Raw genomic sequence first — 18695 nt, forward strand, 5'->3', positions numbered from 1 at the left:
AGAAAAAATATTCCATTACTTATTAGCTTACATACTGAGACCCCTTTCAGCCCTTCAAATCATCCACACCCACAGCTTAAGTAGTCCACATTTAACACTGAAAGTAACAGAAAAACAACACACTGTGGTTTAACGATATCAGCTGCACCCAAGAGCACTCCTGTCCAGCCCTCACACCAAATGTGATGAGTTCTCATGCCCTCCTACTCTAACATGAGGAGATCATTTTTATATGCAGGCAAAGCAGTAGCTAAAGTTAGCACACCAGATTGGAACACTCAACAAATATAAAAACTTCAAATTTCCAAAAGGCTCTGAGCTTCAGCTGCTCCACATTTGTATGCTATACCTCCACCAGTATCTCTTTAAAACAATAAAGCAACCCCCATTGATCTGAAGCTGCAATTACAATTATAAACAGAGGTGAAAATAGGTATAACTACAAGATATCAGCTCGTGAAAGTCTTTCCAAATATTATCTGATGCTTTATAGAATGAAAAATAAAGGATAGGATAAATATTCAACACATTAGCTGATAATAAACTTCTGAATTTTAAGTTTTAACTCCTCCACATCAAAAAGACACTTAGTCAACCATCAGTAAAAATGTTATACAAGATAATGAACCATAATTGGTGGCATTCACTATGCAGCTAAATGAGTCACTGAGCACAATCTGCAGATCTGTACGATCAAAGTCTTCCACTGACCTTTCACAAACAAATTTTTGCAAGCATCACAGTAACACTCATCTTGTAAAACCTGTTTTGGTTGATAATACCATCAAGTTGATCTAACTCAGTCTCCAAGAAATTTGAACTCGATCAGAGTTGGCTGGAGGTGTTTTTTTTTTATCAACGGCGCACACACCTTCCACTAAAGTGTAGAATGCTGGATCCAAAGCAGATATCAGTGAAATGCTGAGCAAATCTAATGTACATAATAACAGCTATTTTAAGCCAAAAATCAGAAAGGTGGGAATTCATCCTGATTCCTCCTGACAGAGGTGAGTGAGAGGCATCGGACATGATCATTTTCATTGCTTTGCTTTGTAATCACAAGACTTACAGCAAACGTATCAACAATATTTCACTTTTAGCTGCCAGGCCCAATTTAAATATAATATTTTTGCTGTTAAAATAAGCCAGCCGCAGGGGGACCTCAAGTCAGTGTACTCCCAGTATCGATTGCAAGCTTGGATAAATGGGAGGGTTTTGTCAGGAAAGGCATCCAGGATCAAATCTTTGCCAAATCAAAGACCCCTAAAAAGAGTAGCCGAAAGAAGAATATGAGAGCTCATTTTTGAACTGGTGCAGGTCGAATACTGTGAAAATATCTGAGCAAATGCAGAAGGCTCTTCTAATATTTCACTACAGAAAGCTACCAGTGGTTTGTAATAATTTCTTGGTCCATAGTTGAATCTGTGGTGAAATAAATATGTAGGCAAAATGAATAAATGTGAAAAAAAGGGGCTCAGAGTTTCTCCTTAAATTTAATTAACATCATCAAAATGTTCAAAAGTGCAGTAGTTAGCATTATCTCATCATTCCTTTTTTAGTTTGTCAAGGTAGCACTAACATTTATCGACTCTATCATTTAACATTAATCACACCGTTTGTTGATCCTTGTTTGTGTTTTCCCCCAGAGTGGTTTTTGTGATCTCTCTATGCCCTCCTTTTTCTCTCTTCTTTCCTCTTTACCTCCCAACAAGTTACAGCAGATGGCCGCCCCTCCCTGAGCCTGGTTCTGCAAGAGGCCTCTTCCCGTTAAAGGAGAGCTCTTTTTTCCCATTGTGTGTAAGTGCTTGAGCATAGGGGAATCACCTGATTCCAGGGGATTCTCCTTAATGTTGTAGAGTCTTTAGCCTAGAGGTGACTATAGTTGTGGATTTCGCACTAAATAAATCTAACTGAAGTGAAAATCTAATTATTAAAAAATATTTTTAAGACTGTGTTTTTAAAGTGCATCTAATACTAATGCTTCCTTTCCATGAAGAGAGAACTGCAGAATGATTCATGTTACCAGTGACCTCTGTCTTGACCAAAAATGCAACACATCCTTTTTTTCTGGAAGTTTAACTTTTAAAATGACACACAGTGCATGATGGTACTTGGGTACAGCCATCAACATCTGAAAAAATATGTAATGTCTGGTTTCACTTGCATTTAGAACTATTTACTCGGAAAGCTGTTAGTTGTGGACAGTAACAAGCAGCGGCTGACTGCCTACTGGGACATTTCCCCGTAGCTCGAGGGTCATTTTGTCCCGCTGTGAACAGTCAACTTGACAGCGGTAATAAAACAAGCAGGAATGAGTCAAGGAACTCTCAGAATACACCGAGATAAACTCTGTGCTCTTGCCACAGTATCCACAGCACAAATACACCCATAAATACCTTTCAGGAAGTCCCATATATTTTCTATTTTCTAATTGGAATAACATTCCTTGCATATGTACATAGTGGACAAATAAATTATACATCACTACTAAGGGTGTTGCTAACAAATGAATGTATTGTGGATAATCATTTTAACTGAAAATGAGTTACTGATAAATTTATAAACACACATAAATTCATAATTACTTCGGTAATGCTTCTATTGACCTACTTTTAAGTAGTTATGGCATTTTGAATGTAAGTGATTTAAAGTTAAAGGTTAATTAATTACTGACTGATTATTATTGTTTTGTTTTTCTCATTTTCTATAGATTCTGAGCAATATATTCAAACTGAATATTTTTGTGAGCATTACCTGGCTGAATTTCGGTTGTTTGGTTGTTTTTGTGCGAACAGAGTGGCCTGGGATGAAGTAGTTTCCAGCCTGAATTACTGCTTCAAGTACGTCTTTCCGCGGATGCACTTCTAGTATAAGATGAGAGGTTACAATGATATTTGTGCTGTTCTAAACAAAATACGCACTTAAGAGAACACATTGTTTTCAATAGTAAACTGATTCTGTGAGCAAACAGAGCCCTCCTGTAAAAATAGCATGTTGGCTGGTAAACAAAGCGGCTTCAAAAAGGAAGTGAGAGGTTTAATATCAGTGAGTGACTAAGGCAGCGGAGCACAGGGAAAATCCAGAATCAATATGTTTCAGTTCTCAGTATATGCTGTACTGTGGCATATTTACATTTATCTGAGGTTCCTATGCAGGTCACCGACTATGTTGACAATAGCAAAGTGGTTCCTAGAACAAAAGCCTTTCATGGAGATAACAGCACGCAATGATGAGCCACTGAGAGTAAGCCAAAGTTGGGACTAATATTCAAGGGAATCTTTAACTTTCCACAACAAAACTTCAAAGTGCGCAGTGGTTCCAAACTTTCTCCTGCTAATGTTTTTGTTTGCACCTTAGCTCGCTACCTGCAGATTTGCTGCCAACATTATCTTCACGGAACTGTGGACTCAGAGAGCTGGTTTAGAGTTACAGAGGACTGAAGCCGAGAGTAGAAGTGATAGTGAATGCTGATCTACTTTTATAGCTCAATTATGGTACGTCAGCAAATGGTCTTTGACTCACTGTAGAGAAATGATCAGTACGTCAGCTAGTAACTAATATAATGAATGCCTTAATGAAAATGATACTATGGTGATGGGTTATGAATACTGAGGTAGTTACTGGTGGTTTGCATTTAGCTGTTAGTGATACACACATAAAACACTTATTTAACCTCCTAGGACCTGGCGTCCACATATGTGGACATCACATTTTGGGTTGTCTAGACCAAAGTACTAAATTTTGCTCTACAAGGGCCTGATATCCACTTACGAGGAAATTTTACCGGAACTGTTCTATCAAAATTTTAAACAAATAACTTCATATGTGGATCTGGTAATTCTTTGTTTTTACATTCATCTGGTCCCAATATGCCCAAATATCAAAGAGAAATGAAAAATGCATGCCATGGAAGAGTTCGGGTCTTAGGAGGTTAAGGAAAATAGAAGTGAAATAAGTATTGTTTTTACTATGACAGCTATTTACTTTACCAGAATGAAGGTACAGCTAATTGTTCCTACATTTATAGTGTTAACTGTAAAAGCATTATTTTTTTTTTTTAAAAAGGGAACATGGTTGCACGCTCTAGAGAATAGTTAAAACTCCTAAAAATAGCTAAATAGGATGCAATTTGATTAAAAAAACCAAACTCTGCAGTTCCTATACATCATTGCTGGGTCCCAAGATTTCTTTTAGGTTTAATAGTCTGCACTTATAGACAAGTGGGTCATACAGGTGCCGTGCATCAGTTAGGACGGTGTAAGGGCTTTGAAATACTAAAAAACGTTGACACCCACTATTCAAATGATACAGATATCATAGTGCTACAACCGAATGAACCCAATGTAAACACAGCCGTAGTGAAAATGGTACTATGGTACTCTGACAAACAAAACTAGATCATGCTGCTATAATCAGTATCAGTACAGCCAGCCTGAAGTATACCACCAATAACTTGAAACTGCAAGAGTGTCATGTAGATGTTTGTTATATCGTGAACAGGAGGTGAAATCCAGACATGAAAAGATAAATATCTGAGAGTGTCATTTGAATTTCAGTTTCAAGAGGCTGAAGTTGCCCAAACACACACCTATACAGATTACACAATAAGGGCTTGGAAACAGACAATATCGTATGTGAATTTTTTATATTCTTCATATATTCATTTTTTAAAAACAAGTGGCAGTGGTGTAGTTGCACACACTACTTCATCAAAGTAAAAGAACATTTAACTTATTCATAATAACTGGTAAAGTAAATTTCAGCCAGCTGAAATTGGCAATAGCTGAATAGATATCATTGTTTAATATATCAACACAGGCCTTTGTCATAGTGTTTACCTCAGGATGTGAAGTGTTGATGCCTTAAGACTCAGCGATATGCGGCATATTTTGGTCATAAAACGTTGATATAAAAATAAAAATCTTTATTTTATCACACACAAAACTTTCAAAACCCTCACAAAGAGCATCTAAATAACGCAGCTCTAACAAGGTCTTTATATAAAATGCTGACAGCCAGCATCATTGCATATTATAGGAAATACAATATCAAAAAAGTGTTGAAAATGCCATTTTCAAAATATTGTGTAAGTCTTGTGTTTTGGTGACACAGATACAATTTCCTCCTTGTCAGCCTCATCAAATCCCTCCTCTTGCAACAAAATGTATATGAAAAGTAAAGGCAGAAATCTGAAACATGTTTCTAATTCAAAGGTATTTGCAAGATAGTCTTGCATGTGCAGTTAAGAGGACCTTGCCTCTGCAGGACCCAAATAGAACAAAAAAAAATAAAAATAAAAATAATAATAAAAACCACACATACACAACATGAAGTAACTTTAAAGACCTATAAAAAACATGAGTTTGATAGTAAAAAAAAACAAACAAAAAACTGAACAACATGGTGGTGAAGCTAAAAACAAGCCTCTCTTAGTTCCTGAAAAGTTGACTTCTGGCAGATGTGAAGCCTTTCTTTGACGTCAGCATCTCTTAAGTAGATCTTACAGTAAGAGACCGAGTCTTTACATAAAGCGACTCTAGCGATTATCTAAAACAAAACATGAAATCTTCTCATGGCCCTCAAACAACGATAAACAGTCTCTGATTTGAATGTTTAAATGTCAGCTGGGCCAAATGATGAGCAGCGAGAAGAGGGAACAAACCCTTTCACACGTCCATGTGCATGCAAATATATACATGCACTCTGCAGCCCACACACGCAGGCCACTGTACACATTGAAACTGCTAATACTCACACATGCATTAATACTCAGAGTAAAGGATCAACTGACCTAAAAGGTGTGTAAGTATGCTGACCCCAGACCTCATGGACAGTCCTGCATGACAAAGAGACAGATTAAAATTAGTCAGGAAGTACTGTTGAACCACCAGATCCTGCTACAAGAACTTCAGTGGACCTTGGCATGGATTTACCAAGTATTTGGAACTCTACTGGAGGGATGAACATCATTTTTCCAACCTATTGCCTCATTTGATGTTTTTATGATGGCGTTCAGTCCGAAAATCTTACACAGTTGTTCAAATAAAGGCCAAACCATATGATTCAAATCTATTACTGAAATGATTCAGTGACCCCCTAGAGGCCTATGAGTTGGAGTATAATGGGAAAGATCACGCCCATCAGAATAAAAATGCTTCGTCATGGGATAAAAATATAAAATAAAATAAACTGTATTGATGTGCAGAAACCCTGCCCAGAGTGGACAAGTGGATCTAAAACATGCAAGCAAACTGCCCCCTACAGTGTAAACAAGCCATCAGATCCTGTCACTGTAAGGGTCAAGAGTTCAAGTTTACAAATCCTCAAGTCTAGGAATGTTTTCTTCAGGACTAGAAGCTATCATTTTAAACATTATGGGGGCTTTGATAATTTCAGTTGATAGGGCTGTCCAATACAACAGCTTTAAATCTAACTGTAGAGGGAATAATGTGGTTCACAGCATTTTCACACTATATATACATATATATATAAGAATCTTCATTTGACATGTGTTACAGACTGATAATCCTTTAACAGCATTGAAAGTCTAATAAAAATATTATTTTGCTGCCACGTGTAGTGATATGAACATTAACAGTTTGTAATGTTCAGAACTGTGTTCAAATCCACTGATTTTAGTGTGTTTGTTGTATCCATTACTTTCTGCAGGCTTTTCTATTAAAATATTATTAATCCTTATCTGCAAAAAGCCAGAATTAACACATGTTATCATTATATTTTCCTAAAACCATGTACTCTAGAAACTTATGGATGATAGCAAGTGCCACATATAAACACATACGGACAAAAACTGGGCACACATACAGCTGTGCAAATTATTTTGTATTTACAACTAAGGCAGAAATTCATTTAAGATAACAAAAAAAAAAAACAGTCGTATGTCCACATAGACAACAGTATAATTATTATTAGTATACTTACTTACTATACTGTACATGCAAACATATTGAGAAAGCTACAAAACCTGTTAAACTGACACAAACACGGCTGCTCTACTATCAGCCAACATACACAGTCACAAATGCATATACACAGGAAGCATACTATTGTCTGCTGTTGTTGCTGTTATAATTTTCATTTTATGTTGACAGTGTACAACATAACAGCACACAGGAGTACTAATTTTACATTACAAGTTGTAATGTACACACATGTAGTACACATATAGACAGACATGATAATATGCACACACCATATGTGCAGTCTAAAAATATAAACACTCAAAAAATCTGAAGCACATGCTTAGAGCAACACACAGTGGCATAGTAACATAGATAACTGCCTTTATATGAAGCCAAGCACATGCATACTTAGAAACACATACAGATGTATGTGCTTCTAAGTATGTTGTACAACAAATATGCACAAATACTGCATGTAGCTTTGTAACTGCACAAAACAAAAAAGTGTGGATGAACTCACACCCTTCAGTATTATATGTGCACTGAGCAATGAAAACAGAGAAACATGCAGAAAATAGAAAAAAAAAATACACAGAGCTATGCATACACTATGTTGACATACACAAAAACAACTACACATACTGTAAGAAATAAAACGGTGCAAATATGTAGTTTCATACAATATGTAGTTATAAATAATTAGTACAGATTTTGAATGCATTCAATTACACACAATTACTTCACACACAGATGGAAATTTATATTAATCTTGGCAAGGACAGATACTAAGAGACATAAAAAGACAAAAGAATTAGAGAAATTACTGTGTATGCAAAACAAAACACACACACTGTATTAAAAAAGTCAGAATAAATACCAGAGACCTGGTGTACACTAATTCAGAGACCCCAGTCCCATCCCCCACCCTCCACAAAAAAAACAAAAAAAAAACAAAAAAGAAAAGCAGCCACAAACACACAAACAAACAGTATAAACACAGATCTGCAGATATATTGACAAAGGAGGAGTGTACTGTGCACATACACGTACATATAAATATTCACTGCTAAAGTATACGACCTCGGATATGCACTAATGTCTACTGATCATGTGTGCACAGAGATCAATACATATGGTAGCTGTGCAAACAGACACATACACTCACACACACGACACATACACGGAACAAATTAGCGACTGATTAGTCAAACAGTTACTGATGGCAACAAAGTGATGCCACCCACGGACACTGAGCATGCAACACTGCTTGTCTGAAACCATAAACATGTTTATATTTACTTATTGTCTCATTTTAGACCAGAGAGACTTTTCATACAGACTCTGACATTTAATATCTTAAACTAACCACTGTGTGGGAGCACTATAAGAAAACTCCCTGCAGCAAACTCTGCAGCAAATGATTAAGGTTATAATTAAGATAAGAGATTAAAGTCAGCAAAAGGAACAACTAACTCACCAGCTGTCAGAAGTAATCAACAACCTGACAGTTAAACTGTCAAAAAAAAAATTTTCATCTTAAAAACTACATCACAATACTGAAGGATACAATTTAAGCACAAAAGGGTTATAAGGAAAAGGTGGATATTTATGATAAATATAAAACAAATTTTCATAAAACGATCAAATTGTTTTTTCTGCATTTGAGTAATCAGCACAGGCAAATATAACCAACACGAACAGTCAACTCAAACTTAAACTACTCTAGAGGGACAAAAAAATTCTGAATTGTTGTTCCAGTGAACCTGCAGTTAACAACTGGGTCGCCAGTAAAATTAAATATGATCAAAATTGTATGTGCAGAACGTGACATAAAACGGTCTCATTTTGAAACTACTTGTCTCAGTCATAAACCAGAAAGAAATAATCAGACATGGGTGACATGAGACGTGTAATAAAAAATATATTTAAAAATGGGGAAAAAACACACAGACAAAGGTGAAAAATAGTGAGTCAAAGTGACTCTGGCACGAGTCGTAATTCTGCTGGATCATCACCGGCGGGATTTTTACTGATCTGATTGTCAACAGTCCAAAAAAAAAAAAAAAAGAAGCTAAACACAACTGACAATATTCAGCCTCCCTCATTTTCAATCTTTTTTTCTTTTTCTCTTCTTTTTTTAAGCATGCATTTGTTGTTGCTGAAAAGGTTAAAAGATTTTTTTTTGTTTCCAGTCGAAACTGAGTGGGCAGGCAGCGAACCGAACATTCACAAGGCAAATTTCCCCTGATGCTCTGGTAATATTATCACTCCAAAGCATCATAGTTTCAGAATGACTTATGGATTTATTTATAAGAAGAAAACAAGTGTGACACCAATTAACTCACAATCAGTCACAGGTTAGGGCTCACATGTTAGTTTTGACCATTTTGAAACTGACATAGATATACTCGAAAAACATATTCGACATAAATAAAAGGTCACGTTAGTGTCTCAATATCTGCTTCACTTTCAATATGACCTATCATTTTAGCGATAAGAGTGTGACAGTGCTCATATTGTATAATTTATATAGTTCAATTTGTTCATAACCAATAATTTAAATGTCAAAACTGGAATTTAATAGTTACATAAACACTCGATAAAATACTGACTGTTTCAGCACATGAACCCTTTGTTTGCTAGTGACAGATGAAACATCCCTCAGTGGAGACACACTTTCATAAATGTAGTTTGGACCTAACAAAAAAAAAGAACCGTTTGCCAACATTTAACACCACTCCACCCACAGTTCAAGAGTTTATATGTCACCTTTAAAGAATCATCGATCAAAGTAATCTCATTCTGATTCAGAGTTTCACTATTACTGGTCGTTTTATTTATTAAAAAACACAAACATGAAGCAAATAAACCACACGCTGTGCTCACGTCCAGATTTATATAATTACTTAGCATACTCTTGTACAACAACATTGACAATTTAACTTGCCTTTCACACTCAGGAACACAGAGTAGCATTCAGGGGCCTATGACAAAAAGAGCAGCCAGCCTTCGACTACAATTTTCTAGCGTCAGACTAAAACCGTGAACACACAGTCAAATCAGATTTGAGGTGGACAATTTTTCCCCAGACAGCAGAGACCAAGTTTGCCTTCGTGCGATGTAAATAGCTATTGCTGGAGACGATCATCCCCCCGACCTATTTCACAAAAGACACCTGATAAACATGACATAATCCAGCATGACTACGTCGCCTAAAAATATAAAGGAGAGACAGACCAGCTTTACGCTGCATCATTTACTATCAAAATTAGTCAGAGAGCAAAAGAGAAGACGTTGAGGCTAAGCTTTGAAGCGATCAGGCGCGGTGTGTGTTTCAAAAACTCAAAAGGAAGCTGCGAGGATGAGACAACAGTCGCTGAAATCTGCTTTTCCTCTCTCTCTCTGTCGCTGATGTTTTGAAAGAGGGGAAAAGTATACGAGAAAAAAAATACAAAAAAGAAGCAGAAAGGGAAGACAAAAGGAGTTGTGACCGAAATAAAGAGCTTCCATAAATAAGAGCAATCTAATAATTTCTGCCTGTAAATAAACAAATTAAATTTAGCAAAAATGCATTTTTGACTCTAGGAACTTTACTTCCCTACATTCGAGTGTCACTGATATTTTAGCCTGCCACGATACACAGAAAAAAATGAGAAACAAAAACGAAAGTAAAAAAGACTGGTGACTTAACAATTTGAAACAGGTAAAACTATATTCAAAAGAAATGTGGGAAGCTTTTGATCTATCTATTAAAGAAAAAAAAAAGGGTTGTCATAAATTCTGCAACACATTTACCAGTCATACTTTACATTTCACTATGAAGCATTAGTTTCTAAAACGTGGGTTCAGTCTGAATCATGTCACCTTTAATGCCTCACCGATCAAAGTAGTTCTCTTTTTGATTCAGTTTCACTGCAGGCGGAGGAAAAGAGAAAAATCTACTTTTCACCCTTTGGTGTGCAAAGAGTGTTTGCACACATCATGTTTCTTTAAACCAGAAACATGAGAAAAGTGAAAGAAAATAAAACGGTATGAAAGAGGGAAAAAAAATGAGAAAAAAGTAACACAGAAAGACACGTGGGTTACATTGTGGTGCGTGTATACCTATCTCTCAGTTGACAGAGCAGGGATGTGGGAGGTTGCACACAGAACAGAGCCTGGGAGAGCTATGGCCTCAAAACAGCCATCTCCATTTTGAAATGAGATGTCAAAACGACACACCGCCATCTGCTGAAAGTACTGTGAAGTGGTGAGGAGAAAAACCCTATGACTAGGCCTCACACCTCCACACTAACTGTTTCAAGAACAAACATCCTGCTGCATGAACATATAGGCTACATTATTTCTATATTAATAAACTGCGTTTGTTACCCTGTTAGTTTTGAACGATACCAATTCATTCTTTAAATTCGCTCGCAGTGAAGCCTGGTATTAAAGGATTAAATCAAGCGGTTTGAATTTTACTCACTGTGACTAATAACACAACCTGCCTGCCTGCAGCTGGCGTAAAATACGACGTAGAGAAAGTCAAGCTCGGAAAAACTACGTGGAGAAAGTGAATGAGTAAAACTCTCCCCCGGCTCAAAAACTACCACTATGAGCAAACGTGTGTGCTCTGTATGTTTAAACACAGATGGTCTGAGGTTGACCCGGGCAACTACCAATGACTGAATAAATGTATGAATGACTGTCAAAATGTGACGTACCTAAAATTATTCGCTAAACCGTTCCACACAGACGTCACAACATAACTCATGAACCCCCCGACGTGCAGATTATATTTGGTTAAAAAAAAAGGGTCCAAAGTGTCATTTATTGTTCACTATGGAGTAGAGTATGAAGAGATATACAGGAATTTATGAATGAGTGGATCAGACTTGTTGATATAAGATTTTAGCAACACCTCAGGCCTCCTGTAAGTCTCCATTAGCATTCTCTAATAGTATGCAAGTGTAAAATGGTTTGTAAAACAATAATATAATTGCAGGCACAATTGCATATTTTATATTAAAGCATTTGCCAACATCTGTAACCTCTCCTGTGGGGAAAAACATAGCATCAGCTGGACATATTTAGATAATTATTCATGTTTTACTTTAGCACAGTTGTTAATAACATTAATAATGTCTCTGTTCTTTTGAAGGGTTCCCATGAGCCACGCTAGAGCTAGCATGAACAACACCACATAAAGCAGTTAAATGGATTTATAAAATAAGCCAGATTAATTTCAGACACAGTATAGTGAGTGCATAATGTAAGAATAAATGTACGAATCAAAGGAAACACATTGCATTTATTTGCTTTGTGCTGCAGCTGTGCTGACTAATCATTCCCCACTACACTCTATAATCGAGTAACTAGCAACCAGGTGGTCTGCTGGCAGCAGAAGATTCAGAGTTAAACGCCCTTCCCTTGCACTTTAAGAGCCCATATGCTGTGTTCAGGTCCTCTGCTCCACTGAGCATGATGATTGACTACTTAAAATAATTCACAAGAAACAAAACCATGAAGTTGAAGTTCTTCTCATTTCTTTTTATTAATTTTGACTGTGCAGAGAAAATGATGAGCGATTACAATGGACTGCGTCTCCCTTGACATTCAGTCTCTTACTATCATGCTGATGACTCACACAGATATCTGTTTGAGTTATGGAAGGTCACTTAAGCATCCCACATTGAGGGGAAGTGAATCAGGGGAAGTCGATGCAAGTTTATTAAACCACTATCATGTGTGCAAATATGAATAAAGAATTTTACATAGCATACTAGGGGTTTTCAAGGATGCTGAAATTTCAGTATGCTACGGCAACCTTTGAACGGGCCACACAAGATATGCCTGACAACCTGTACGTTTAAGCACCTGCTTGCTGTACTCTGAACAAGCAGCTTCACACGTCACTGGTCATTCTACTGGGAAATGCTCCCCAGCAACAAGCAACAATAGGACATAACAAGCATAGCAAAACTCCATTCAAATGTCTGCTGACCATGTGATCGGCACAAGAAGTAATATCCTGTTTTGTTCTATGCTATTGCCAGTTCATGAGAGAAAGCTGAAACGGACACATTTAGAGAAATTATGTAAAAGACACACGTCCATTAAATGGTTCACATGCATAGTAGACTGGATGATTTTAACACTTAATATCTATTCATGGGTTTTAAATCGTCTTTGTGTAGGTTCATGCATTAAAACTCAGTTTAACCTCAGTTTAAACTCAGTCTAACCTCTTAAGTGTTTAGTTAGCATGTAAGGGCTCATATGCTATCAGAAAGACTCACAAATTATTGTTCAGTAATAAACTCTGACCATTGCAGGAAACAAAACAATGTCTCGTGTCTTTCAGTAGAGCAATTAAACATCTTTCTGGTAGTTTTAGTGATGCAGAACAATCTGCACTTTAAGCTTCGGTCTTTGAGTAGATAAACCAACAACTGCCTGTCTCCAGACTGCCGGAGTAGATAAACCAGTAGCCGTCTGGAGTAACCAAACCCACCTGTCTGACTGGCATGTAAGGCTGACGTCAAACATAGGTCACGTCTGCCACTATCAGCTGAGGCATACTCCATCCTGGCAAGAATTTGAGAAATCTAACTTCCCGTCACATTTAATCAATCATTTGACAGTGACAGGAAAAAAAAAGAATTATCTGAGAATCTAACATTAGATGTTGTGTAAATGTGCTTCTTTGCTTTGTCTTAATCAGCAGTTTAGGATGGTTGGTCAATCAAACAAACGCTTAAAATGTGTTTTATGTTCTTTCTTACAAGTACAAACTTAGTTTTGACATATGACAAGTGATACAATCCATAGTGAAACCTAAAATTCACTGTGTATTTCATTAAAATGCAAAGAATAAAAAAAATCCAAGAGAAAACAAAACTACCTGCTGTTTCCAAGTGCAATGAAGCCTAAAGTCTTGTGCACCACTGACTCCTACTCTCTTCCTAAATGCAAAGTTTAAATGTTCTGAAACAATGAGGCCGGTCTGCTTAATTCTCCTTAGTTTATATAGAGTTATAACAAATTTCATAAGGTGCGAGAGCCTAATATACCCAACCCTATTAAATCTGCCACAACATCATTGCCAAGAACTCTTGGCTCAAAGTGCAGAATTTCATCTAAAGAAATTCTCTGACTCAGCGCTCACAAACAATCAGGAACTGACTAACTACACTCAGGTCTCTCCCATCTCCAGAACCCCCTGTCTACATTTGTATTTTTAAGGACAAAAACCAAACAACCAGATGTTTTCTATTATGGAAGTTACAAAACATGGTCAGCAACAAATCTGACAAGCCAGAAAGTGGAAGCAATCTACAGTTAATGTAAAAAGATCAAGATTTTCTCTCAAACTGTTTGATGGCTTGCCAAGAATTATGATCAGTACATTGTCCATGCCATTTTCAAGATAAATTATATTAATTTTGAGACCCATAAATTTTCCCACCTTTGCTCCATATTTAACTACTCTTCCACACAGGGATAGAAATGGAACCATACTAAAAAAACAAAAACAAGTAAAAACAACAAGCTAGCATCCTGATAATTATAATAATAAATAATAAAGTGTTTAGATCAAAGCTAGTACTGAGCCCAGGCAATGTAGTTTAAAGCCTTTGCAAGAATCAAACCAGTGACACTTTATGTGGGTTTATGTATTGCTGTTTTGTTTGAGTGTGTGGGGTTTTTTTAAACATATATAACTTGCATGTGTCTCCTTTATGGTAGTCTACCTGCCTCTCTGTACACCACATTAGGACTTTAAGCACATTTCTGTATAAAAATGCAAAATGCTACATCATCTACAAAACTGCTACTGCAGAAACATTAAATCTGTGCACAGCAGGTTTTTCCCCCCTCAAACATCCCTTCAGTATTTACACTTTAAACATGTTGCTGCATCTTTTAACAATAACAAGCTGATTTTATCTGGGCAGGTGGGAGGTAAACTGACTATTTGACTTACAGTGTGCCCTTACACCTTAGCACTTTTTTTTCTCCTCCTGTCTGTTTATCAGACTGTACATCACAGAACAATGTGTGTGTGTGTGTGTGTGTGTACACAAGTGTGTCTCTGTGTGTTGGTGGCATGCAGACGTCTAGCTGTCCTGATGTGAAAGACTGCAGGCCTCCTACGGTCTAGGAGAGAAGGCAACCACAAGTGGGAAAGGTCTCACGCACACAGAGTCACACACAAACAAACAATGGTTGGGACCTAATGTTGATAAGACAGTGACTAGTCTTTTAAAAATGTTTTGCTTATCTGTCTCTGTTCAGTATGAAGCCCATACAGTAAAACACGTGACAGACTCTGTCACCATAGCAATATTATTTAACAGGCCAAACATTTAAGTTGAGTTCTGAGAATAATTTAAAGTTCATCTAAAAGCTTGAGGATAAAATCTGACTACAATGAAGATTTTGTCAAATAGATTTTAAGGACACAATCAAACAAAACAAAAAAAACACCTTGTTAAGCTTATATTTGTTGTATGTTTATGTGTTAATACATATTTAGTCAGATTTCATGTGATGTGCTGGTTTCCTACAATTTGCAAATATCACATAGCCCATTGACAGTTTTCTTCACTGTGGTTGTAATACAACTGCGGCAGTCCAAGAAACGTAGTCGAGCTGTCAGAACTGAAAAAACAATCTTACATTTGCTGCATTTTATCTGACAACTGAGAATGAGTTCAAAGCGATACTGACACATCAGTGCACTTTAGAGGTTTTGATATTCCTACAGAAGAGCTTCTCAACCTTTCAGTGCAAGTCTTAAAACTTTTTTTGTCAACATGGTGTTGGGTAACAGCAACATCAGCTTTGAGTAAGATAGCACGGCTAAAATTGGACTCAAACATTTATAGATAGCTCAGGTTTTTTGTGCATCCAAGCTTAAATTCCACCTGTCTTATCTTCTGGGTGATACATTATCTAAGGTAAAGCAGATAGAAAACCAGTTACTGTAACAGAGCCAAAAAATGTCACCTGCAATTATGGTTTCAAGAGCAAGTGCATAAAGCAAAAACGGCCAGCATCTTAGTAGTGGAGTTACTCACCAGGGAATTACAATAAGACATTAGCAAGAAATGAATCAACAAAAACAAATGCAAATGTTTCTCGTACTCATGCAAAATGAGTACCAGCAAAATTGTCACAATCAACTGCATGATTTTGCACTTTTATATCAAACATACTCTGTTTTTTCCCATTCGAGTAGTGAGGGTGCGACCCAGTGATTTGGCAATTCAAAGCTTAAAAAAATAGTTGGGAAATACTAACAAGCTACTTTTCACACGGGTCAGCCTGTCAGCTGTCACATCAAAAACTTTGCTAGCTTTTAATCTGACCATTAAAATACAATGATGCATTTAACGCTATGAGGAGCAGTTAACTCAGATGTGGAGGAAAAGTCAGACATGACTACTCAGACGTTATATACAAGACAAGTCATTGTGAGACATTTATTAATAGACAGGTAGTTTTCCTGTCAGCAGTAAACCCACCCTCGCCGTGACATGTTGAGTCATCGTTTCACAACATCCTTTTTTGAGGAAAACTTATCTGACTAGTAAATGTAGATAAACTAATGATTGTGAAATGATGCCAAACCAGCCTGAAGCATTTTGTGAATATAACGCTTCATTGTGCAAACATGCAAAAGTGAATGTGGATGGCATCAAAAAATGATGAGAATTTTTGTCTTGGACAAAAGCTCCTTGTGAGGAGCATGGGCCATCTTTCACCTTCTTCCAGGCTTAAAAGTGACACAACCAACTTTGCAAAGTGTTTCTTACTAAAGCTTCAAGATCACTAAGTGAATGTCAATTTATCTAATGACAGTATAATTACTATATTTTGGACACTTGTCCAACAAACCCGTTGATTCAGATGAAAACTGCTGAGCGCTAGGCAGGTCTGGCTTTAATCAGTAGGCTTTCGAAAGAGTTTCTTCAGCCTTAAAGGCAGGGGAGTTTGCTCATTCTAGCCTTACTTGAAAACAAACCTAAAAAGCAAACAGTGGTGGCTTTGTAGTAACTTTCAGACATGAATAATTGGCTGACTTAGTAAGAAAAAGAGTGATTTATTGTATAGTATGTGTCTTCTCGGCCAGACTGTAGCCCTCCATTAGAATCTTTACAGGAAATTTACATTACGTTAAATCATTTAAAAAATAATCCAGTCAAAGCTTTCTAGACTTGTTGATTTGATCTGTACCGTATTTTGCTATTGTAAGTGGTGGGTACAATTAACATTAAATTATGTTTTGATCCTGTGGTGAATTTTATAGTCTCTTCTTTTTTTCCCCACCTTGTTCACCACGGCTTCAACACACTCCCGAGCTGCACGTTTGGCTTCATTCACCAACACACTATTGAGTCAGCCAAGTAATACCTGCTGCCTGGCTTTAATCTTCTGAGAGACTGCCTTTCTATTTTGCTCTGAGGCTATAGGCCACCATCAAGTTTTTCCGTGATTTATAGGCCACAGGTGCAAGCGGGTTTGTTAAAGCTGCTTACGCACGGTTTGCTCAGCATCTTTAATGAATCGAAGATTATATATATATATATATATATATATATATATATATATATATACATACACACATATGTGTGTGTGTATATATATATATATATATATATATATATATACACACACATATGTGTGTGTATATATATGTGTGTATATATGTATATATATTATTTTTTTCCGATGACACCCTCGTCTGTCTTTACAGAAGACAGAAGAACAGTCCCTTTTAGCTGCAGTAAGAAAGTACTGTGCTACTGCTAACAGCATCATCCGTGCCACTGTCTCTCTTACATGCTTTTTGCTACAAGTGTGATGCAATCACATTTTAACATCCACTTGAACCTTTTTTAATACATGTTTGAAGTTGCTTTTACTCTCATGTCATGGTATCACCATTTCTTAACACACCCAAATTTCTATACCCAAAAGAAAATATCTTATTTCTACCTGCGCTGTTTTCTACCTTCCCACCCCTTCATACGCATGCATGAAAGCTGGAGGTGGAGAGCAACTAGATTCAGCACAGCTCAGAATGGTGGCAACAGACATGACGCTGATTAAATTAAACACAGAAAGAAAAGGAGTTTGGGTGGAGGTGGGTTGCAAAGTGACTTGCACAAGCACAGAAACTGTGGGCTGCTAAAATGGCACACTATATATGAGATTAGACAACTGGCTACACACTCCCAGTTACCAATTGGCAAATCTTAAGATGATGTGGGCCAGATCAGCAGATCTGCTGGGATTGCAGCTTACTTACACACTTTGTGAAATTGTATGTAAGTAAGCTCCAATCGTGAGAACTCTACTTTGTGGCCTGCTTGAACTAATGCCATGGTCAATATTTGCCAGTTGTGTACTACAGTTCCATTGCACTAGCAGCCAACTTGCACACTATGAAATAGATTTTTCCGAAAACCTCCAATACATTAAAAAAAATTCCCTTCCAGAAAACAAGAACAAGAAAAAAGATTTCTTAGCTTGCATAAATACTTAAAACACAGATGCTTAGATGCTTTTTTGACACCTTGCTGTAGAGCTACACCCAGCCAGGTCAGCACATCACCAGAGAAGAAATATGCAGTTTCCTTGCATCTGAAACAGTTGTAGTCAGATGTGATAAAGGATTGAAAATACTGGGAAAGTCCAGTTCAGGCAGAGTTATGCTTTAATGATGACACGGCTTTACATCAGTGAGAGGCAGATCAGATAAGGGCAGACAGTAAGCAGGTC

General features: G+C 37.0%; 1 long non-coding RNA gene across 2 annotated transcripts in view; it reads right to left on the reverse strand.

Moving 5' to 3' along the window:
* LOC102081781 (uncharacterized) overlaps positions 1 to 18695 on the reverse strand; it is a 76415-nt gene that overhangs the window by 15000 nt on the left and 42720 nt on the right. For both annotated transcript variants that reach the window (XR_001224444.3, XR_003213620.1), the window contains one exon: positions 5792 to 5836. This is a non-coding gene — a long non-coding RNA (uncharacterized LOC102081781). The remainder of the gene's footprint in view (positions 1 to 5791; positions 5837 to 18695) is intronic.

The sequence above is a fragment of the Oreochromis niloticus genome, linkage group LG13 (assembly GCF_001858045.2).
Source record: "Oreochromis niloticus isolate F11D_XX linkage group LG13, O_niloticus_UMD_NMBU, whole genome shotgun sequence".
NCBI lineage: Eukaryota > Metazoa > Chordata > Actinopteri > Cichliformes > Cichlidae > Oreochromis > Oreochromis niloticus.